The sequence below is a fragment of the Tachypleus tridentatus genome, chromosome 9 (genome assembly GCF_004210375.1).
Source record: "Tachypleus tridentatus isolate NWPU-2018 chromosome 9, ASM421037v1, whole genome shotgun sequence".
In the NCBI taxonomy this organism is placed as follows: domain Eukaryota; kingdom Metazoa; phylum Arthropoda; class Merostomata; order Xiphosura; family Limulidae; genus Tachypleus; species Tachypleus tridentatus.
The window spans coordinates 120040935-120063717 of NC_134833.1; the positions used below are offsets into that span (position 1 = coordinate 120040935).

The 22783-nt window shown below is 30.1% G+C and overlaps 1 protein-coding gene across 17 annotated transcripts in view; it reads left to right on the forward strand.

Moving 5' to 3' along the window:
• Nucleotides 1–1653: 1653 nt before the first annotated feature.
• The window catches only part of LOC143226198 (uncharacterized), a 110825-nt gene continuing 89695 nt past the window's right edge, over nt 1654–22783 (forward strand). For 10 of the 17 annotated variants that reach the window (XM_076456857.1, XM_076456861.1, XM_076456849.1 and 7 more), the window contains exons 1-2: nt 1654–1792; nt 19658–19728. The gene's annotated coding sequence lies outside the window, so the exon portion shown is untranslated. Of the gene's footprint in view, nt 1793–2851; nt 2996–16815; nt 16868–19657; nt 19729–21289; nt 21386–22783 lie in introns of all 17 variants that reach the window. The other 7 variants (XM_076456851.1, XM_076456860.1, XM_076456865.1 and 4 more) reach the window with 5 other exon arrangements.

Below are 22783 nucleotides of genomic sequence, written 5' to 3' on the forward strand. Positions count from 1 at the left end.
GAACTACACCAATGTTTTGACAAATACTGCATGAAACAAAAATTCTGTCTCTCGTCCTTGTACTTTAATAGACACATAGCAAGAACTCACCTGGTTTTGAGAATGATAGACTGGCCACCGTGCTTTGTGGTACAAATTGTTTATTACACTCTCTGAAGTGATCAAGCTTGACTTGGGCTCCACTACTTTTCTAGAACTGAAGCAGGAGTATTCACAGCCAGCTGTTGGCTCTCCTGCAACCACTACATCACTAGTTGAAAATGGTAGTTTTACCTACCTTTCTGATTAGCAAGATATGAGAAATGTTCTCAAAAGTGAACCAATGTTCTACATGAAAGCAGCTTCTTCACTCCTGCTTTCTAGGATAGCATCCCAGTGGAGGGAGTGGTATCATAGGCTGTGACACGTAAACCATGGTCATTCACTGGATACCAGTATGGTTATATCACAATGCCAGGATATGTGAGTAGTTGTTGAACCCTCAATTGGGCTTGAACCTGATGTGATTTGAGTGTCTGTGTACAATAGTTTGTCCAAGGTAAAGTTATTGCAGTTGCTTCTACAAGTATCTCCCTTACTTGTTACCAGTTCAAGTTTAACATTTCATGCAACGTCAAAAAAGAAAAGAATCTACCTTAGTAAGGGTAAGACGATCTCTTCCACCTAGGTAATGTTACATTGTCTTACTGAGTAGTTTTCTTTCAAATTGTCAACGAGGATATCTCCACAATCTACTGAAATCATTGCAGGGTAAACTTTGCTGTTCAAACGGCACAAATAATTTCATATGTGGTTAAGCTATCTGTGAAAAACATTTTTTCTGAGCCTTGAATTTGGTATGATAATTGCTTTATTTCCATAGAGTCAAACTCTGGTGAAATTAAGTGACGACTGTTTTATGGCCTTAATTTTTTTTTCGTTCAAGTGCGTTAATGGAGTCTAAGACCAGACTGTATGAATTCAGAACCAATTATGAAACAGTCTGTTCTATAGTTCAATCATTCCGAGCAATTATTTGCTGAAACAGTTCGGAAAATGATACAAATCTTCATTGAATATTAGTACATTAATCTGCTTTACCCCGTTCAGGTGAAACTGTGATACCATTTCTTTCGTGACTTCCAAGCTATCATGGAATTGATGTGTCTTCGACATCATAGGCACATAATTGTGAGTAACCTAAGGAATCATGACAATCCAATGAAAGGTAGGCCTCTGCTCTACGGCAGCAGAATAACAAAGTGCTCTTAGTAGTTTTTTTCGTGCAGGGCCAGGATTATGAGGTGTTGGGTCTGAGGCGAGTACTGATGATTAGATTCTGCAGTATGGGCACTAGACATATACAGTCGACTCGGCCACTGTGATGGTTACCTTCAACCTAAGGCTATGGATATTTAAATGTCCTCAGGTTTCTTCTGTAATCTATGGCTGTCTTGGCTTTCCGTACCACGAATTATATTAATTTTGCACTATACAGAAAAAAAGGACAAATTGATAAAAATATAAAAATATTTGATTAATAATGCAAAAAACAAAATCAAGTGGTGTATTATGTTATGCGGCTGTGGTTATCTTCATGTAAGATTATTTTTCAAGAATGTTTGATTAACGCAATAAGTGAACAACATTCTTGAACATTTGATTTTGCAGTGTAAAGGTGGCGATACTGAGCGCTTCGTAGCAGGGCGTAATTGGTGCCAGCGAATGACAGTAGTAGTGAGTGAGCGAGACTCGTGAGGCTTATTTCATGCTTACTAAGGGGCAGGAAGTTAGAATTCCGATTCTAGGGAGTGTAAGTTCTAACATTTTTTTTACTGTTGGTAAATCTTTATAGCTTTATTTGTGTTTTCTATAGTTGATGTGGAATTATTTCATGGAATAACGACAAAAGAATGTGTGTTATAAATGAACAATTATTATATTACACAAATTTTTGTGTGTTAGTACTACTTTTCCAGCATCGATAAACATTTGTAACTGGTAATAAAACTGCATAGAAATTACGGTTAGTGGTGGTTGAAAGAGATAAAAAAATATGTTGTAGGTCAAACCACCAGTTAGTTAATTATAGATGTATATATATTTATAGTTACCTCCATGGTGGTTTGATCTACAATATACTTTTTAGTTGCAACTAACTGCACGTCATAACGAATTAAGTTTTGTTTTTGTTTTTTCTGTTTGTTTTGAATTGTAAATTTAAGCAAATTCTCATAGATATTCATGGTGTATTTTTGTGTTTTCTTAATTAATTAGCTTTAACTAAAAGTTTGTTAAAAGTATTTGCACTATTATTAACATGGTATTTTGTTTGTGTAATGTTTATTCTAGCATTACACCTACACCTCATCGTTGAGACAAGTAAATTGTTTCAAGTAAACTCGTTTATTAGGAGTTTATTGCAAACTTCTGAATAATTGTTGTTCAGTATTCATCCTAAACTTATTTTAGTTTAAATAAGTGATGCATGATTTAAAATTCAAAAATTACAGTGTGCATTCAACTTTCTTGTGGCAGGTGCAACATCACAGGGTCGGTAACGTGCAAAAGTGACATCGCATTGCCTGCTGCAGCCTCATAACCTTATCTTTAGAAAAGTAACATAGGCTATGCGTAATTATTCTCGGCTATGTGGTAATTTCTCTATTTTGTTAAAAGAAAATAATCAGTTTATTTATAGCTGTCAGAGACTTGATGTACTACATACAAGTATAAATTAAACTTATTAAACATTTGTCTTACTTTGACCCATGACCTTCAAAGTTGATGAGGTCTAAAACTTATGTAGTACTTGTTGTATAAGTTTGATCAAAAACCTGTCTTTCTGATATTGTAATGTTCTTTCCACAAGATTGAGATAGACAGGGAAAATCTAGTCTGCCCTGTTTTGCATTGAAATGGAGGCATAAACACCATTACAGATTACTTAAAAAATGAAAACTGGACCTGCTGGGTCACTGGGATGTCTGGTCACCTTATGGCAGTACCTCTTTTGGTAATTGAACATTTGTAGTTCTTTAAACTATAACAGGTAGTATGGTTAAATTCTGTTATTCAGTTTCATATATTTTATATCAAAAACTGATTTATTTTTTAACAGTACTGGTGCTTTCATAATTACTTGAATGGGGCCATGTTAAAATGCTTATGTTTAAATGTAAAGCAAATACCTAAAAATGTTCATGTGGCAAGCTTAACAATTCCTAGTTTCCTAACAAAAATGAGAGAGGTAAATTCTCATGGATAATATAATAATCATATTGCACTATACAAATAATGTTTATTATAAATAATGCTTAATGTGTTTAAATACTATATTAATGCTTAAGAACATTGTAATTAGCAAAGTTAACGATTCACACTACTGTCCTAAAGGTTACAAGGAAACAACAAGAAGGATCATATAGGGAATAAAGTTTGAATGTTAAATTATGAAAAAGTTGTACACAAATTAGAAATTATACATCAAAGGTTGGTGTAGAATACAATATGGAGGTCCTGGGCTATGTTCAGTAGCTTTAACACTGTTAAAAGGCAATGTATGATGATATATAGACATAATTGCATATGATTCTGAATTGGTAGTGAAGGTAATGTAAATTGTAAATGAAAAGCTTTGAACTTTCTCTAGTTGTTTAATGTAGTTTCAACTACAGCATGTGAAAATATAATAATGTCACAATGACTGAAAGGAAAATGGTAATTTTGCAGCACTAATCTTTAGAAAGAACTTTAATGTTTGAACAACATGGAGAAGGATGAAGTCATGTCACTTGATATTCAATGCTCTGGATATATTTATTTTGCACCTGTGTTTTCAGATATATTCAGCTTCCTGAAAAAAATGGTATCTTTAAGTTGAAAGCTTTAATATGTTAGGTCCTTTGTTTTTAATAAATATATTTCACTAAGTAGAGATAAAAGTAATAATGATAATATTTGCTATTTATCAATATAGAAATATTGATCTAAAATTCATCGGGTTAAGATAAAGTAAGTGGTTTCCAAGTGAAGAGATCACAAACTAGCGAATGATTAAGTTCAGACTTTTGTTCAGACGTATTTTCCAGCTTTGTTTCTTAGCTCACTAACACATACTTATGGAGGGGGTCTCAAGTATAGGTGAACAGTATAGGAGGACTAATTCTGATCACTTTATTGATACATTCTAGCTCCAATATGTTAAACTTTGTTCAGCTCTGTAAGGTGCCTTTCCATGTGGTTTTCTATGAATGTTATTTGTAATAGATAAATCAGTTACCTAATGACAATATTTTGTTTATTTGGATGATTGGAATAATCAACAATGCTAGTTACAAACTCTAATTTCACTCAGGTGGTTACTTTTGTGAATTGTGATGCCAGTTAATTAATATGAACAAATTTAATAAAAAGTCATAATGACTGTTTCAAACACTGGATAGTTGGAATCATCAAACAGTAATAATTGGAAACTTACTTTTTATTAGTTCATAACTTTCATGAAACTAAATGGTTGTAATTTTGGTTACTGAATTGTTGTAATAATTATAAACACTAACTGATTATTTTTGTCATTAATTTATTTAGTCCTAATTTTGATAAAGTTAATTGCCCTGCTCTGAATTAATTATATTCAGAGTTAAGAACAGGATTTATATTGAAGGAAAGTGCTTTTGTTGATTCATAAAATTGTGTACTGTTAATAAAATTTATAATTGTTTTTGTATAATATATAAAAACTGTTATAAATTTTATCAACATGGTTCCTAATCTTTCTCAGTACAAGGCCCTCCTATCCAGTGAACTAATAGATACTGAGTACCTTAACAGTGTGGTTGCTGTAGAAAAGGAGAATGATAAACAGTGGGTGTTGGCAGCATAATGTAGAGAGGAAATTTAGCTTTTGTATGTGATGGGTACAGGAGATTGAAAACTAAGTAACAATAATAATAAAGCTAGTGGTGGTAGATTGAATTATGAAGGGCAGACTCTGGTAAAGAACAGATTTCATCTTTTATCTTGTGTAATTGATTAATTTGAACAGGGTAGAATAAATAAAAGAAACTATATGGATGGGAATTTAAAACATAAGGATCTTGTTGTTAGAACAGATGTTTTATTACAGCACATATATAAGATAGTTTGAGGGATAAATATGATAAGTTAGATTGTGCCACTTAGGAGCAGGAGTGGAGGATATAACTGACAGGGCAAGTGGTACAGTAAAGTGTGCTAGTAGTTATATAGCCTTTTTGATGCACTTAGGGGTTAATGATATTGGGAAGGGTAGACCAGAGGAGCTAATTGTTAAGTACAAGGCAATAAAAGGCGTTAAAAGAAAAGGGCTATAATCTGTCAGGTATATTGCCTAAATTTAGTTTTGGAAATATAAGTAGATCACAGGGGTCAAATCTAGCCATAGGTTAATATGAAAGGAAGAGTAGTTTGGCTGGTTAATTTATGGGATCAGTTTAATGGGAAAAGGAAACTTTTTGGGATGGATGCTTGTATTTAAATCCAGTAGGGGCTGTCTTGTTTGCAAGGACTATTAACTCAGCTGTAAGTGTAATTTTAAAGTGTTATGGTAGACTGAATTGTTATTGTTGTAATACTAGCAGTATAAATGTACATATATGTATAAGCCAAGCATCAATGTCATTCACTTGCTCGTATTTGATTTTTCAAAATTTTATGAGTTACACAAATTTATTTCCACTTCTCCTGTAATACTTTCTCTTTTAATTGCTCATTTCATTTTAAGTTGAAATGGGTATATGCAATCACATGGTCATCATATGTTTCAATTTTTTACCTAATGGTGCTAATATGTAGCATGTTCTTTAGCATAGAAATATTTTATATTTACTTCTCTTTCTTTTTTGTATATTCCAAGTTTTACATGGAATAGTTTTGATTTTTACTGTTTTGCCATCATTTCTTGATGGGCTTTTATGCTAGTAGTAAGTAAAATGGAAGACTGGGTTATAAAGAGGTTTTTGATATAATAGGATTAGTTAAAACCTGGCTAAATGTAAGTAAAATGGAAGACTGAGTTATAAAGAGGTTTTTGATATAATAGGATTAGTTGAAACCTGGCTAAATGTATACATTTATGGTGAACAGAATGTCCTCTAAATACAGGTTTATAGATTATTTATTAGGGATAGATTATTAAAAAAAAAGATTGGGAGGATTGGCTTTATATGTAAAGTGAATTAGTCTGTTCAAGTTAAGGATATCAAAGTTAATACCAGTGAGCTTGAATCTGTTTGGGTTTCTTTTAGTGCTTATAAAGGGAGAATGAGGTTTTAATTGTGGAATATTTTAATTTCAGACTTTTAAAAACTGTTTGGGATGGTGTTTTTGTTAAACAATTAGTTAGGGAACTTAATTGGAATAATGGTATTTTAGTTTTATTTAATAATAAAATAATAATTATAAGAAAGTGGTTGATATGGTAAAGTAGGAACATTTGGCTGTAAGTGATTATTGTGCAGTTAGGTTTATTTTGTTGCATGTAGAGGTATTGAATGGTTAGATTCTGGTTCCAAGTTTCAAAACAGCAAATTTTTGTAAAGATGATACAAGAATTGTGTGTTGTGAATTGGGCAATTGAATAGTGATCAGATGTGGAAAGTTTTTAAGAATAATTTTTTAATATTCAAAATAGGCATGTTTCTTATAAACATAAAAGAATGGCTGCATGTTGGCTCATAAAAGGTACGAAGGTTAAAATAAAGAAAAACATTCTAAATATAAGTTTAAATCATAATAGGCTTAAGTGGATGAATTACCTATCATTTTCAAATTCTTTTTGTCCATTAAGACACTGCAAAAAGTGTTGAAGGTTAGTAACTTAATTCATTTGGAGAAATTCATCTGGTAATTTGTTCTAGAGAAATTTCAAAGTGAATTTGTGAGCAGTTGCTAGTTTTAAGTACTAGCTTTTTGTTTTGATCCCAAGCAAAGACATTATGGTTGTAACTTCTTGTGTTAGCCTGTTTGTTGCCATAACTGTTATCCATCATGTATAATGTACATACACCAGTTTCACTAAAACTTGAAGTGTTTCACAGTCATGAGCTAGCCAAAGGGTTGGCAATTTAACCTTTGTTATGCAGGATGATTAGAATAGCTTATACACAGCTGGAATTACTTCTGAATATGTGTGAAATTTTCCCTTTTAATTTTTAATTTGCTGAATGGTAGATTCTTATGATTTAGAAACAAGTCTACTGACATTAGTCCTAAGACAGTTTGATAGGCCTTGACCAGGATATATTATAATTATGAGCCTAGACTTTTTTGTTTATAGTACCCTTGGATTACTTCAAACTCTACTTCACTGAGACTCGCTTTCGATTCTGAATTAATGTAATGTCTAGACACCATAAATAACTTGGATCATTATGAAGTAGGACAGTCATAAATGAAGTTTTTAGCAATCCAAGAAATGGTCAGAGACATGAAGACAAATGATAAGAGAGGCAACCTTTAAAGTTTTAGAAGTAAAGCACCTGTCAATGACAAAGTGCATTGATATTACATCAGATGGGGCATCAGGCTTTGCAGGAAAGACCAGTAGTACAGGTGTAAGAAGCCCTAGAAACTGTCATCATGCATTGTCATGACCACTATAAGATGGACAAGGTGTCACAGGAACTAGATGCCTTGTACAAACATTTGGATTTAAGTGATAAGATTTTATTTATCTTTGAAGAAACAATACTAAAATGCTTGTAAAACTGGATTCAAGATGTAACTTTTCATCAGTTAAGTGAAGGAATAAATGTGTTGTTAAATGAGATTTTCAGATTAGATACTTCTTTGGGTTAGTAGTAATGTAGATATATGGACATAAAATTAAGAACTTACAAAACAATAAATAATGGAGGACATTTCTCTTTCAAATTGCATATATTTATTTTAGTTACTGCATAGGATATTCACCTGGTAACAGTACCAAAGTTAATAGCATGAGGGTCCTTTTGAAGGTTAATAAAAAGGTATAGAATTTCCTAATCCTGAGGTAAGATAAAAGCTGAAATTTTTTAGCTTCTGTGTGCAAATGTGTCCCTTCAACTGAACTCTACTTTGCCCCTTTTTCAATCAAGATAAGGGTTTGTTTTTTTGAAGAGGTTATTGCTAATGTAGATGAATGTTTGAGTGTGGATTTGGTGTATCTGGGTCTTTCAGAAGCATTTGACAAGGTGTCACATGAAAAGCTTGTAAAATAAATTATCTCTGTAGGTTTGGGGAATAAATTAATTTAATAGAAAACTTGTTAGATGAAAGAAAGCAAAGGGGTGTTATAAATGGAGCCTCATCACTGAATTAATGTTATTAATGGGGTACATCAGGGCTTGTTGTTTGGACCTTTGCTTTTTTTGTATATGCAAAAACGGCTTGTTTGGGTTGAGAAAATATTTTATCTATGTAAAACAAGCCATTTTTGCATATTTATTTCTCTACAAGTGGGTTTTCTTGACATCACTGATTATTTGCTTTTTTTGATTTACTTCAATGATATAAATGAAAGAATGGTCAATGGATTATCTAAATTTTCTGATGACATTAAAGTTTGGGCATTACTGACTGTGAGGAGGATGCTACTGCATTAAAAAATAACTTGTAGTATTTGGTAAGTTGGACAGATAAATAGCAGATGGCTTTTAATTGTAATAAATGAAAGGTAATGCATGTGGGATATCACAGTTTGGATTATATAATTTTGTTGAAAGCAACTGAGCGTTAGGGAAGGAAAAAGGCCTAAGTGTTCTGGTTGGTTTGTCTCTTAAGCCATCAAGCAGTGTGCTGTTGTTAGTGGAAGTGCAAATAGGATTTTAGTTTATATCTACAGTAATATCGAATACAAAAGTAAAGAAGCTGTAATTTCATTATGTGCTGCTGGTTAGGCTGTATTTGGAGTATTGTACTTAGGATCCTTAGTATTGAGGAGAGCTTTTGGTATGGAAAGGTTATATGAAGACTTAACTTATTTTCTGTTGATAAAAGAAGAGTTACAGGGGATCTGATTCAGTTGTTTAAGATTGTTAAAGAATTGTTAGTGTTGATGCATCAACTTTTTTCATATTTAAAGGTGAAATATGTAAGATTAAGGGACACTGGTATAAAATTTGGCAGGCAAAAAGTAATTGTCAGCTAAGACAGCTTTATTTTTTAATGTGGTGAGTTGCCTTCAAATGTGGATTAATAGTGTGTAATGGAAAGCTTGATAAATATTTGAGTGATAAATGCTGGCCTTTCTTCTTTTGCTAACTCAGAAAATACACATTTAATTACATGTTGTTAGAAGTTCTTGGTAATGGTTTAGTTACAAAAGTTTTCTTAGAGAAAAATTATCAACTTTTACATATTTCTGAGAATGTTAGGATCATCAAGAAATCGATAAATCTTATGTTCCAATAAATCATTATTGGTTAATAATAATATACTGTAGGTAAATATATCTTGTTGCTAACTGCTTAGCCTGAAGCGTGTACTTGAATACTTGGAATTTGTTAATTTCAAAAAGACATTTCTTTTCTTTGTTGTTGTTCTGTGAGAGGAGCTTTTGTATTGAAATTTATAATGCTATCTGGTAATTTCATAGGATAAAGGCCCATGCTTTTTTGTGTGTATGTGCTGTCTTGAAGACAATGGGATTATAGGATACAAGTTTTAAGATTTGGAAAAGACTGGGTAGGCTTCATGATGACAAGAAACCCACTTGAAGTGAAAATGTATTCCAAAGATGGTTAGTGTGGGTCTTAAAACGTTTAATAAAATAAAGTACAGAACAGTGTTTCAACTTTTTAAGGTCATCTTGCTAAGAAGGTTGAAACACTTTTCTGTACTGTATTTTTAGTTTTAATACCTATACCAACTATCTTTATAATAAGGCTAATCTTCAGTTTAAATTGGTGTATTTTCAAAACTGGGTGATTGGCTCATCCAATAAGCTACCATTAGCAGTATGAGGCTGTTTCGTTACAGGAGGTTAACAGTGAAGTCAGTTACACAGATTCATACAATATTTATATAGTCTAAATGACCTGTTTTGTTGAAACATTATATATCAATAGCATTGTATTTTATACCTCTATGGACTGAGAGAACTATATATTAAGAATGGTTGCAGTGAGCAGTTCTAATACATCTGATTGATCTTTTCATGATATATAAATCTTTTGTTATATAAAAGGCTAGTTTTGTAAACTTCAACCATACTGGTTTTGACTTTGTTAAATTCTTTTGTTCTTTTGTTCAGTTTTAAAAATGCTTGATCAGTTTTTCTGTTTGTTACAGAATTACTCATGATTTAATTTCAATTTAATGTTGACAAGACCATCGTTAAGTTGTTTTTCATCAGTGTAGAAATTTTGACCTATGAAGAAGAAAGGTGGCATCATGCTAAATGTATCTGGCCTTGAGTCAGGTCATTATAAATTTTCAGATCTAGGAGTTTGCCCAAAACCTCCGGAGCCTGGTGTTTTTTTCTGACCTAATTTCATTGGTGTTTGTACCATAAAATGGGGGTTAATTGTATTTATTTACTTTTACAGCAACAAGTGTATGATAGTTATTACATTATATCAACAACCATTTGATAATATTTCCAGAACAAACTGCCTAAACATGTGCACTGATTGATTGAATTGAGAGAAAGGAAGAAAACAAAGTGGCACAAAATTAGTAATATGTTGTGTAACGTAACACTTCATTTCTGAGAAAACATAAAATTCTGAATCTGACATTAAAATCATAGAAACAAAAGTTTGATTTAGGACTTAAAGAATGCAAAAATAATTGTGGACTGTCCTAAGTTTGAGTTGCATTTAGTGTAGACCTAAGCACAAATAAAATGGGAGAAAATACTAGCTTCCATGATGAAATGTTTTAGTCATCATGGGGACCTGGTGTTCGAAATTTGAGACCTTCCTTACATCATTAGATATTAAATAACTCATGTAGATTATAATATATATGCAGTTGTCCAACATCTGATAGAATAAAACATTTTATGTAAATGTTTTCCTTGTGTTTAGCCAGCATTTATTCAGTAACACTAAATTAATATAATACTACAAAGAGGCTTGGTTAAACAACCTTTATTATTATAGACTATTTAAATTTAGAAATATGTTAACTTTTCCCATGTGCTGTATCTTTGCAGTTATTGAGATAGGTAATGTTTTCTCTTTTAAGTGAGGGATGAACAACCACAGGATTAGAAAATATTTTCTTTATCAAAATTCAATGGCTTCATGAAGCCATAAGGGTTTTTATTTATAAGTTCTAAATATTAAATTATAATTTCATACATATTGTTCAAAACATACTATGTAATACAAATTTTGAGTGGAATAAAATCAAATTGTTTTCTAACATTTTGTGATAAATGTGGAAAACTGTTTTAGTAAAATAAAAAAAAAACAATCTACTATATTTCTTTTAAAGTTTTAATAATCTTAACATTATTGTCTACATTATTTAAATTGCCATTATTGTGGAATGGGGTGTTTTGCTGTATTTACATTAAGAAAACAATTTGTTTGATATACCATCACTTGTATATATAAAAATTTACATTTTATATATATCTGATATTAACAGTATAATATTAGTAAAAATAGTTTGTATATGCTGTTTTGTATATATAAAGAAATGAGAACATTATGTACAGTATATTAAAGCATTCTCATGTTTTTTTATATGATTTGAGAGTAAATCTATAAAATGTGTATGCTACATAAACATTAAAAAACAGGTTTAGGCTACAAAGTAAAGGTTTTGTGCCTTTAGTAATTTGTGTGTAGTCACTCTTAATTTGAGATAGCTGCTTGTACATTAACTGTTTGCCATTAACTTGGAAATCCTTTTGTGTGGCATAATTAGTGTGTAAAGTAACTTCAATTCTGCATTTTACTTGTAATATGGACCTGTATATTTAGGTCATTAAAATATTATTTCCTTTAATAAAAAAGAAAAAGGGGACATTCCTACTTATTGCCTTAGGCCTGAGGGGAAATTCTAGTGGTTTTGATTTTATGTACATAGTTATGGTGTTGTAATGCGAGTTTCCTGATTTAGCAAACAATATTTTGATTTCTTCTTTGTGATACCTGTACTTAACTCCTACAGACATAGTTTATTGTTTTTAAGAGAATTTGTGATTAAGTTAGTAATAACTTATTATGAGGTTTTAGAACTGATTTTTGTTTTGGTATCTGTCATTGAGTTTCAGGACTTACACACACACGATTATTCTGAATATGTATGTATATGTATATGCTCAACAGATGGTAAACATCTTAAATAAACCAACAATTGTTTTCTCATATACATGTTTTATTTACGTATTCAAATTGTCTGCCACGTAACTTAGATCCTTGTACTCTTTTTTTTCTCTAAGTTTGCAGTGTATTTAAAATAACTCATTGACTTTAGTACCTACTGTATCTCTAGATTATTTCTAGTATTAAATGTTAAAATGCAGTCTTGTCTTTTATGAATAAAATACTCTCATACACTAGTTTTCCAACTGAATTCTTTAATGCAGTAAACGATTGGTAAATTTGTTGATAGCTGAAACAATAAAAATTCTGTATTTTCTTATTGGGTGGATTGAAGTTTCATATTTTACATAGATCTTAAGTTGTGTAATTTGAAGCCATGTGTTATCTTTTATGTTTTATGGTGTAAATACACAAACTTTACTGATTATATTGTATATGAATGATAATGTGGTAACTTACTAAATTTACAAGGACTATCTTCTTCACAGATTATTAATCCTATCTGATCCAATCATTTTTTTGTCAAACCACTTTTTGACAAGATTGAGTGTATAACCTTCAAGTTTCTAATTTTTTTCTCTGTATCAACATGTTGAAAGGCTAGGGTTAGAGTTTGTATTGTTGAAGTGTGCATGTGCAAAAATTGTGTATATACTTGAAAGATTTTGAAACTAACTTCATTTGAATACAGACATTTTTATTTAAAGTGTTTCACAAGTATTACCATTATACTGTGGTTTCTCTATTCTAGTGTACAACAGCTACTTATTATGCATGTTTGACTTTGCACTTTGACATATGCTCTTTGTAAGTAGGTATAAGCTAAAATAAAAACATTTAATTTCCGTGATAATATGAGAGACCATTGTTTGTTGGTTTTAAATGGAACATAATTATAAAAATCTTTGAGTCATTTGGATACATTTTGTTCTTGTTATATAAGTATTTTTGTAGGTTAGGGATTTCATGTTTTTGCAGTCAGAACATTTTATTTTCACAGTAAATTCAACCATTTATTCTTTACATTTTTTGTTAATAAAAAAAGTTTACAAATTCACGTTTATATGTATTTGTACATGTAAATTTGTAATCTAAGGGACTTTTCATACTTCTGTAAATTCTATTTTTGTTTGCAGTTTTATCAAAAATTTAGTGTTACCCTCAAAGACTAAACTATATACTTAAGTATAATCAAGTCTCTTTTTCTGTGATTTTGAGTGGGAATACATGTATATGATTCACTTAAATTTCTAAATTATGTATTTTATACAAGACAAGTGTGTTAAAAATAGCATAAATAACATTTAAATACTGTTATTGTAACTCTGATATTTTGAAATCTAATCATTCATGCTTGTCAGCATAAAGCTGATACTTGTTTATCTTTCTTGTTCTCATAGCTCTGTGCATTCTTAAACAGTGCAACTTGAATGCTTGCATGTACAAGGATGATAGAAGTTAACAAAAGTATCCACATGTAAGCTAGTTTAAAACAACAGTTGTAAGGAAACATTTATAGTAAATTCTGAATTAATACTATTGTATTAAGAACTTTTGGTCAGTTTAATTACATATGAAGACCAATTTCTTTTATGCACAATAAAAGTGATTAAAATTGATATTTATTATTTGCAAGTTTTCCTATAATTCCACACACGCACACAAATATAAATTGTGGTGTGTCAAATATCATTTGCCTTTAATTGTTTTTTATTTCAGTTTTTAGAACAAAGGTAATGAACCAGTGCATTATAATTTTTATGAAGTGAAAAATATAAGAAAAATGTATTAAATAAGCTGTACTCATCATTGGGTTACTTTTTAGGTTTTTGTAAGTAACTAATTTGTTCTGAGTGAAAGTTAATATTAAATTGTAATCTGCTTTAATCTTTTTTTTGGTCATTTAAACTGTGTAGAACAAGAGTAACATTAGTATTTTGGAAGCACTTCCTATAATTTAATATACATTTTCAAAATTTCCATCTAGTTGATAAAATATTTTTCACTTTTAATTTTTCTGTTTTTTTATTCATTTTTTGGCATTTCCACCACAGCAGTTCTTATGTTAACATTTGTTTTAGTTTATAGTTATGTGGCAGTTTTCTCTAGCAGTAAACTAAATGGAATTGGTGATGGATGAGTATTTCAAATTTATCCAAAAGGTATCAAAACATACCTGTTTAATCTCTAAGTGATGCGTGTTCCTGTTTGCCAGTTTTAATGATATTAATCCTTTTTGTGCCAGGTGATTATTACTACTGATGCAATTACAAATATTTTTCATGCTTATTAGTATGAACTGTTACTAAAGAAATTTGTTTTCAGGTAGGAATTTTTAAAATTTAAGTTTTTTGTTGAAAGTCAAAGTTTACATTTGACAGTAAATAAAATCTTAACATTTTTGGTTCATTTCACAAATATTGTTAGTATACATATATTAATTTCTTATAACTAAAAACAAGCTGAAACAAAAAAATGCTGCACTGATTGAAAGTGATCCCAGGGTACAAGCTATAATGTGGGATGTAAATTATATCCTGTATTTTGGAGGTGACTGAAGATGTAGGACCCACATTCTGGTACGGATACACTGTCTCATGTAAAGAAAACAAAGTAAAATTAAAATAATAGATATGGATATATAACAGACATCTGTGTCACCCTTCACTGTCTGCGTACAGTTGTGGGAAGGTGACTGCTCTCCAAAGTAAAGAAGAGGAAGAAGAAAAATAAAAGTAAGCTACTACCATTTTGGGGGTAAGTAAGTTAAATAAACTTACCTCTTGAAGTTAGCATTCTAGCCCCCATTATGGTAGAAAGGCTATTCATAAAGGTAGTATAGATGTGGGATGTTGTGAGCTTAAGCACCCACATCTTGCTCTCCTAATCTCTATTTCTATATCTATTATTTTAATATTACTTTATTTTATTTCTTTATGTGAGACTGGTGAATGGAGGTTAAGACTGGTGGTGTACCCACATTACAATGTGGATCCTACTTCAGTCAACTTCAAAACATAGGGTACATTTTATATTCTACATTATAGCTTGTACTCTAAGACCTTTCATTTATTGCAGTATTTTTTATTTTGGTTTGCCTTTTTTTTATAACAAACAAATATAATTAATCAGAGGTTTAGATTTGCTGTTTTTAATGCAGTTATTCTTTGGATTTTGTTTTAATTTACTTAATTCTATCAGTGTTAATATTCTCTGAAAATATACATATTTGCCAAAAACTTTTTTACATTCCCCATAAACCTAAAAACAAATGTTTAAAATTATCCTCTTTAAAACCTTTAGTAGTTGAAATAGCTTGAGTATTTAAGTGGTATACTCTGCTACTGTAGCTATTCAAACCCCTACATAGAAAGCAAAAGAACAGGATTCAAACCTTGTTGTGATGTTTGTAGTGACTAGAAAACGTTCACACTTCTGTGAATTCAGTAGCATAAAAACCAGCCAGATGAGTAAGACCATTTGAATATCTATCTTGCACTATTTACCTCCTTTGTACAGTAGGTGTATGAAAACATTATGCATATAATAGTAACATGAAAATAGATGCCAGATATACTCAGTGCAAAGTATAATTTTATTATTTTCATAGCTGTGGTGAACCAATTCCATACTTTTAGCGTGTTGTTTGTATAAAAAGGAGGTAATGTTAAACAGTATGTATAACCAAGTTTCTGATGTGGAACATATATGGAAAGTAAGCTTGATTGTGGGCATTATAATTTTTTCTTTTATTTTATGATTCATTTTATTGGTTGTTCTTTGAAATGTACATTTTATGTGTATATTATGAGCATTCTTAAAAATCCAGATTTATTTTATGATTCATTTTATTGGTTGTCCTTTGAAATGTACATTTTGTGTATATTGTGAACATTCTTAGAGATCAGATATATAAAAAAAAGTCACATTTTGTGTTCACCTTAATATTAGACCAGACTTAATGAAAGAGGACACCAAGATACTTGCATTATTTCAAGTAATAAACTTAATGTATAGGAGAGAAATGTTTATAGAACTAGTAAATAAGGAACTGGCCAGCAAAACTAAATATCTTTAATTTTTTCTTGGTTTCGTGGTTTTGTTTGTAGTGGAAATGGGATTTTTTTTTTATAAAGCTTTGATATAGAAATGGTGTAATAAGATGCATATATCAATCTTTATGGCATAGGAATTAGTTGCTGTATTCATTTTCTTTTTATACTAAACATGTTAATGGTGAAAAATGGGTAACTAGACACATTATTTTAGTTTATTCAAGCCATTTTAATGTTTTTTCCTGCTGTCAGAGATTGGCAGCTGCTTATTTCTGTACCAAATCTATATTTGGCATAAGAAAAATAAAATAAGCTATTAATATGCCAAATTCTTATCAGTAATAATAAGCATGTGTTTCTAGGGAACTTTTTAGTTGATATCTGTTTACTGATTTTTTTTTAATGTCAAGCTGTATACAGGCAGTTTGTTTTATATTGTGGAGCTAAATTACTGGAATTATGATTTTTTGTGATTTTAGGTTATTTCTGGGATGTTTATCTTACGAGTGTTACGACTTCAGAAAATAATTGGTAATGAAAATTAGTCCTCTTTATTATTATTTTAAAATGTACTAACTGCTGACATATTATGATAATTAATTAATAAGCCTGCAATTAATCAATTATCAAATCTCAGAACTCTCCCAGTTTTACTGTTTAATCATTTTTATTTCACTCCATATGCACTTAATAAACTCAATGGATTTTATACATCTTGTTATTAAATCAACAAGACTGTGCAAACTTTTACACATTATAATGTTACTTCTGCTGGACATCTGAATGTTTAAAGTAATGCTGGTACACCAGTACTTTCTGGATGTTAAGTGCACTGTGCTTTGAACTTGGACCTTTAGTTCTTTAAACTGTAACTATACAAGTAAAAGAAAATTTTCCACATGATACTTTATTACCAGAAATGACTTAGTGTGCATTTCCATTTTATTTGCTGTATGCTTGTGAATGTATGGTAGACTTTCTAAAAATAAGTAAATGTATGCATAAAGATTTTGATGTATGTTCTTAACACTAATGTAAAATTTCAGTGCTAATAAAATTAAATGTTGGAAATCAATCTATACATTATTTACACAGATTTTCATGTTTATTTCTGAAGTAATGTCAGTAATCAGTATTTATATTGTGTGATAGTATAACACTAAACAGAAGACCAACTTCATGCTAATCTTTTTCAGTATCAAATGTTTATTCATAATTAAGAGATTGAGCACAGTGTAAACCATATTTTAAAATATTAAGCAGTAGTCCCATAAATTTATTTTTCAGAATGGATTTTGTTGGGTTCATTTTTCAGTAGATTTTTGTTATGGTTATAAAAATTTATGAACTAGCATGTTACTGTTTTTGTTGTAATTTTTTTCCATCCAGCAACTATTAGTTAGTTAGAATACATATTAACGCACACAAATTCAGAGCTACATTAATATTTTTAATGGAAAGAAAATTTGCCTTCATATAATTTAGGTTAACTTAACCAGCAATTGAAAGGCTTTCAATGCATTTGTGTCTAATGTTCTAGTTTGACTAGTTAGCATAAGTATTGTTGTGCCGTTATTTTTATCCAGTATACATGAATAATTTCATGAATGCCTGATTACAACTGGAACATTCAGCCCGTAACTCTATAAAGAATTGGTAAAGAATGTTAACTATGTATCATCTATACATTAAAAAAAACAGACATTCAAAGAATTGGTAAAAAATGTTAACTATGTATCATCTATACATTAAAAAACAGACATTCAAAGAGTTGCCATATAGAGAATTATGGCTACAAATAATTATCAAGGTATCAGAGGATATTATAGATGTCAGTTGAAATATTGGTATGTTAAAGTTTTTATTAAGTAAAAGTAATAATTTTTTATCATATAAGAAAATGTAATTGCATAAGCACTTTGCAAATTAAAAAGTTCTGGAATTTTCAGTTTTGGAAACTTAACTTGAATTTTCAGTTCTGGAAACTTAACTTGAATTTTCAGTTTTGGAAACTTAACTTGGAGGTAATAAGTAGCTGCCTATAAAATTAACCTAGTGTGGATGAAAGATATACAGTGTTAAATAAACATAAGTTTTTATTTAGGATAGAGAATTATAACATTCTGACTAAACTGGTAGCATAATGATTAATCATGTTTTGATTTAAAATTTTCTTAAATTTAATGAGGTTATATGACATCAAGTTTTGGAGAAAGACACGACATCCTGAATGAACACGTATTTTTTTGTCAGTGTTACACTTTTCAATAATATTTTCTTGTATAGTAGATAATTTCATACTTTAAAAATATATGTAAATAAAATGGCTTATATTTACATAAGGTTAAGTTGAAGTTTGAAATTTATTTTGTTGGAATTTCAACAAAAACTAAAAATAATTTAATCCACCTTGTATAAGAATAAAAAATGTATATACAGTTTTATACCTTGGTTGTTTTACACTGTGTTAGACCGTAGGTTTGAAAGACTAACAATATGCCACACAAGGGAGAAAGTCTGTAAAGGTTAATGTATATTTTAAATTAACATTTGAAATCCCAGTGTTTTGTATTTGTTGTATAGATAAATAACTTGTGTTGTTTTTTTTTTGTGTGTATGTATATATATTTACATTATCAACTGCACTTTCATAAAGTGTTGTAACTTGTTTGTAAACCAGTTGTGGACTTATGAAGAATGGGTTGAAACATGAACTAAAGAGGGAGAGGGAGAGAGAGAAAGGTTTCATAAATTCTTCTAAGAGTCCTTTAGTTCTATTATGCAGGTTTTTGTAATAGAGATGGCATTCAACTGCTTATATTTTATTAACAAGAACCATTACTTCATTATCATAAAGCATGATGTCACTTTTAACTGCTTTTGATGATAAAATTTTGATGTGATTGTTGTCACCTGAAGAAAATTATAATAATGATTTACTATGTATTGACTGATTTGATTTAATTGCTCTAGTAATTAACACTGATTTATTTCACTGTGGAGAATTTCTTACTTTCGTTGTGTCAGCCCAGTCTTCTCTTCAGTGTGATTTATAATATATAATAATACAAATTAGTTTTTTTTACTTCAGTATTTTTGTGTTTGATCTAATGCAATATACCTTTAATGTAATGTTTTGAAGCTGGGACTGTTTTATGTTAATTTCAGCTCATTAGGTATAGTATGAAAGTTTAATATAAAGAAAGTAATAAAATTTATTTATGGCATAGTAACTTCTTTAAATTTAGTAAGTTTAAAACATTTTACACTTTGCTATTCTGTGTGTCAAATGTACTCTTTTTTTTTTTTTTCCTACTGTAGCTAAATATACTCCATGACCTGTGACCTTGTTGGAAACAAAGAATTGTCAGTGAATCTGAACAAACAGCACTGTAAGCCAAATATTTATTTATTCAGTATTTATTTTTTATCTTTAAAAATACTGTTTAAGCAAAGTTTGTTTTTGAAACATCAGACTAAATAAAATGTTATTTATTCCATATAGTTTGTTACAGCAGAAGAGAGTGATGCATTAAATCAGGAAAATATCAGACATAGTAAACATACTAGTTTTCCAATGTTTCCAGTATGAAATATTAGCTTTGATACTTGACAAGCCACACATTTCCAGCCCATAGTGTGTAATGTTTACATGTACTTTTCAAACCAGAATTATAGCACTTTGCTTGCCAATGTGCCACATATTTGGCAACATGTAATCCTTCTCTCAAATCCATATAAAAATTTTGCCCATCTATGTAGTGTTATTGATCAACTTATGTGATGGTAGCAATTATCAGTGAAGTGTGCTTGCTAGGCCAAGTAAGTTGTCAAGTACACTGCATCTGTGTATATGCACGCACACACACACACACACACACACACACACACACACACACACACACACACACACACACACACACTTATATACAAATGTTCGAGTACCGTAAGGATGTTTAAATGCTATAATAACTATATTAAATGTTTAATAACTACAAGATTCACTAAAAATAACTGATAGATAATTTATTGCTGCACATCTATATAATATTTTAAATATGTGAAATCCAAACTAATGGCATATCAGTTAAAGTGTAACCCTTTGTGAATTACTTTGCACCAGTCCATTATTTATGAAACCGTACATAATAATATTTACTAAATTTATTAAATGTTTTTCTCAACGTTTGGTAGGCTTTTGGTAGATATTTTAAGTATTTTTGCAAAGGATAGCTTGAACTTACTTGGTCAGTCCAGCTCGGATGCCAACTAGCCTGAGTGCAAGCTGATTTTCATGTTAAGAATAAAAATACTTTTTTTAATATTACAGTTTGCATAGTTCACCTCATAAATTAATATCAGTCTTTTTGTCAGTAAATGTTTTTATCTACCTTGACACTAATAGTAAAGAAATCAGCAACATAATATAAAATGAAATGTTGAGAAGTACAAGGTAAATCTTAATGTTTTCATTTGCATTTATGAACTGATTATAACTTTTTAATTTTTTAAAGCTACAGCTTTTATAGTAAGAAAGAATAATTTTCAAAGAGCTATTATATTTTGATTACTGATGAAAATGATTGCACCAAAGATAAAAAATACCTTTTTGAAATATGTATTATCTATATAAAAACTGTAATTTGTGAAACAAGTAAATGAATCTGAATTACCCTTTTTGTTGCTAGAATGACAATTAGTTTTTTATTGTTACAACCATAGTTAATAGACTTTTACAATCTAGGTTCATACAGTTTTATTACTTTACAGTTGCACTTAGACCCTCTCAAAGTATGCAGAAAGCCATTTATAAAATCTGGACAGCTTTGTGTAAATGAGTTACAAATATGACATAAACAAATCGCACATTCACCTTGTGCATACATTGTGCTATGATATTGACTATCATGAGGAATTGTTGTTTAATGTAGGTTTCCAATTTTTATATTTTAGGCACTTTTAGAACAATTAAGAGACACGCATAAGAGAATCAACTTTAGCACTTATTGACCTGGACTCCCACTTTTTGCTGTTGACAGATGACATGTTGTAGGTCTACTTTTTTGTGAAAATGTTGGTGGTCCAAAATATTTTAAATGTTTATTTCAAATATAAAATTTAGAACACAAGATTATCCAGCTCAAAATACAGAATATCCTGAAACTATTGTGATTTAACTGGCTTTCTTACTAAGCTACGAATTGGTATAGAAAATTCTTCAGCATTTTAGAGCTTAGCAGTAATCATGACACATAAGCAGTCTAAAGCAAACTGTCTAGAAATGCATGCCAAAACCACAGGGGACAAAATTCTCCTTGTGTGGTTACAAACAAGTCTAAATGGATGTGTTATAAGAAAATGTGTTCAAAGCCATAAAAAAGATGGGAAGAGCCTCACTAGTGGGTGCCACAGATTTATTTATATCTTGCTAATTTGAAATGGTGAGAAGTGTAGATTTAATGTCATGATTTATCAATATCTTTAGTTTGAGTTTTTGACTGAAAGGCTTCTGAGAGCCTTAGAAGGGAATATGTAAAGTTAAAAATAAGAGAATCAAAGGGGATGTGTGTTATGTCACCAAAGTTAGCACTAAAAATGTATTTGGATATCTCTTTCTGAAGTTAAAAAATTAAAACTTTGACTTGTAAACTACATTTTTTGCTAAGTTTATTGGTATACATTGATAGTAAAATTATTTAGAGTATGAATATAAAAAGGTTATGATGTACATTTTGACCTTCACCATATACATGGATTAAAATTACCAGAAGCCATACATCTTGTAAAGAACATTGAAAATCTTTGTAATATGGTGTGCATTTATTGTATCAAAGTATAATATGCATGCATTCACAAGCATAATGTTTATATGTACAATTTTTAACTTATTTTTATTTGTGATGAGCAAAACTTCATGGTCTGCAGAGTAAACCCAAATGTTTGGTTTGAGAGGAATTGTGCACTGTTTATTTGTTCAGTGTGGCTAATGGAGACACAGTACCCTTGATAATATTCTACAACAATTATTCATTGTAAATACAAACAAGACAAACATAACTCAAGTTGATAAAACATTTTGATTTATATGAATATAAATATCCTCTGAGAAAAATAAAACCTGTGTTGTTGAACTTTTAATTTAGCAGTTTGTCTTCCAGTTTCATGTTTAATTTTTTCTACAGTAATACATTAGGCAGTTATGAGAACTTGAACCTCCAATAAACAAGATTTAAATTTTATTATAGTATAAAAGTTACTTCTAATCTATATTGAATCTGTAATGTAGACCCAACTAAATGATACTCATTTTGGTTAATGATGTAGTTTGCAGTTTCATCATTATTCATTGTATCTCATGCATTTACAAGCAAGAAAAGTAAAGTACTTTAGCAGTAGTAAAAATGCAGATTCTTGCACTTTCTTATAACAGATGTTTATTGAACGTTG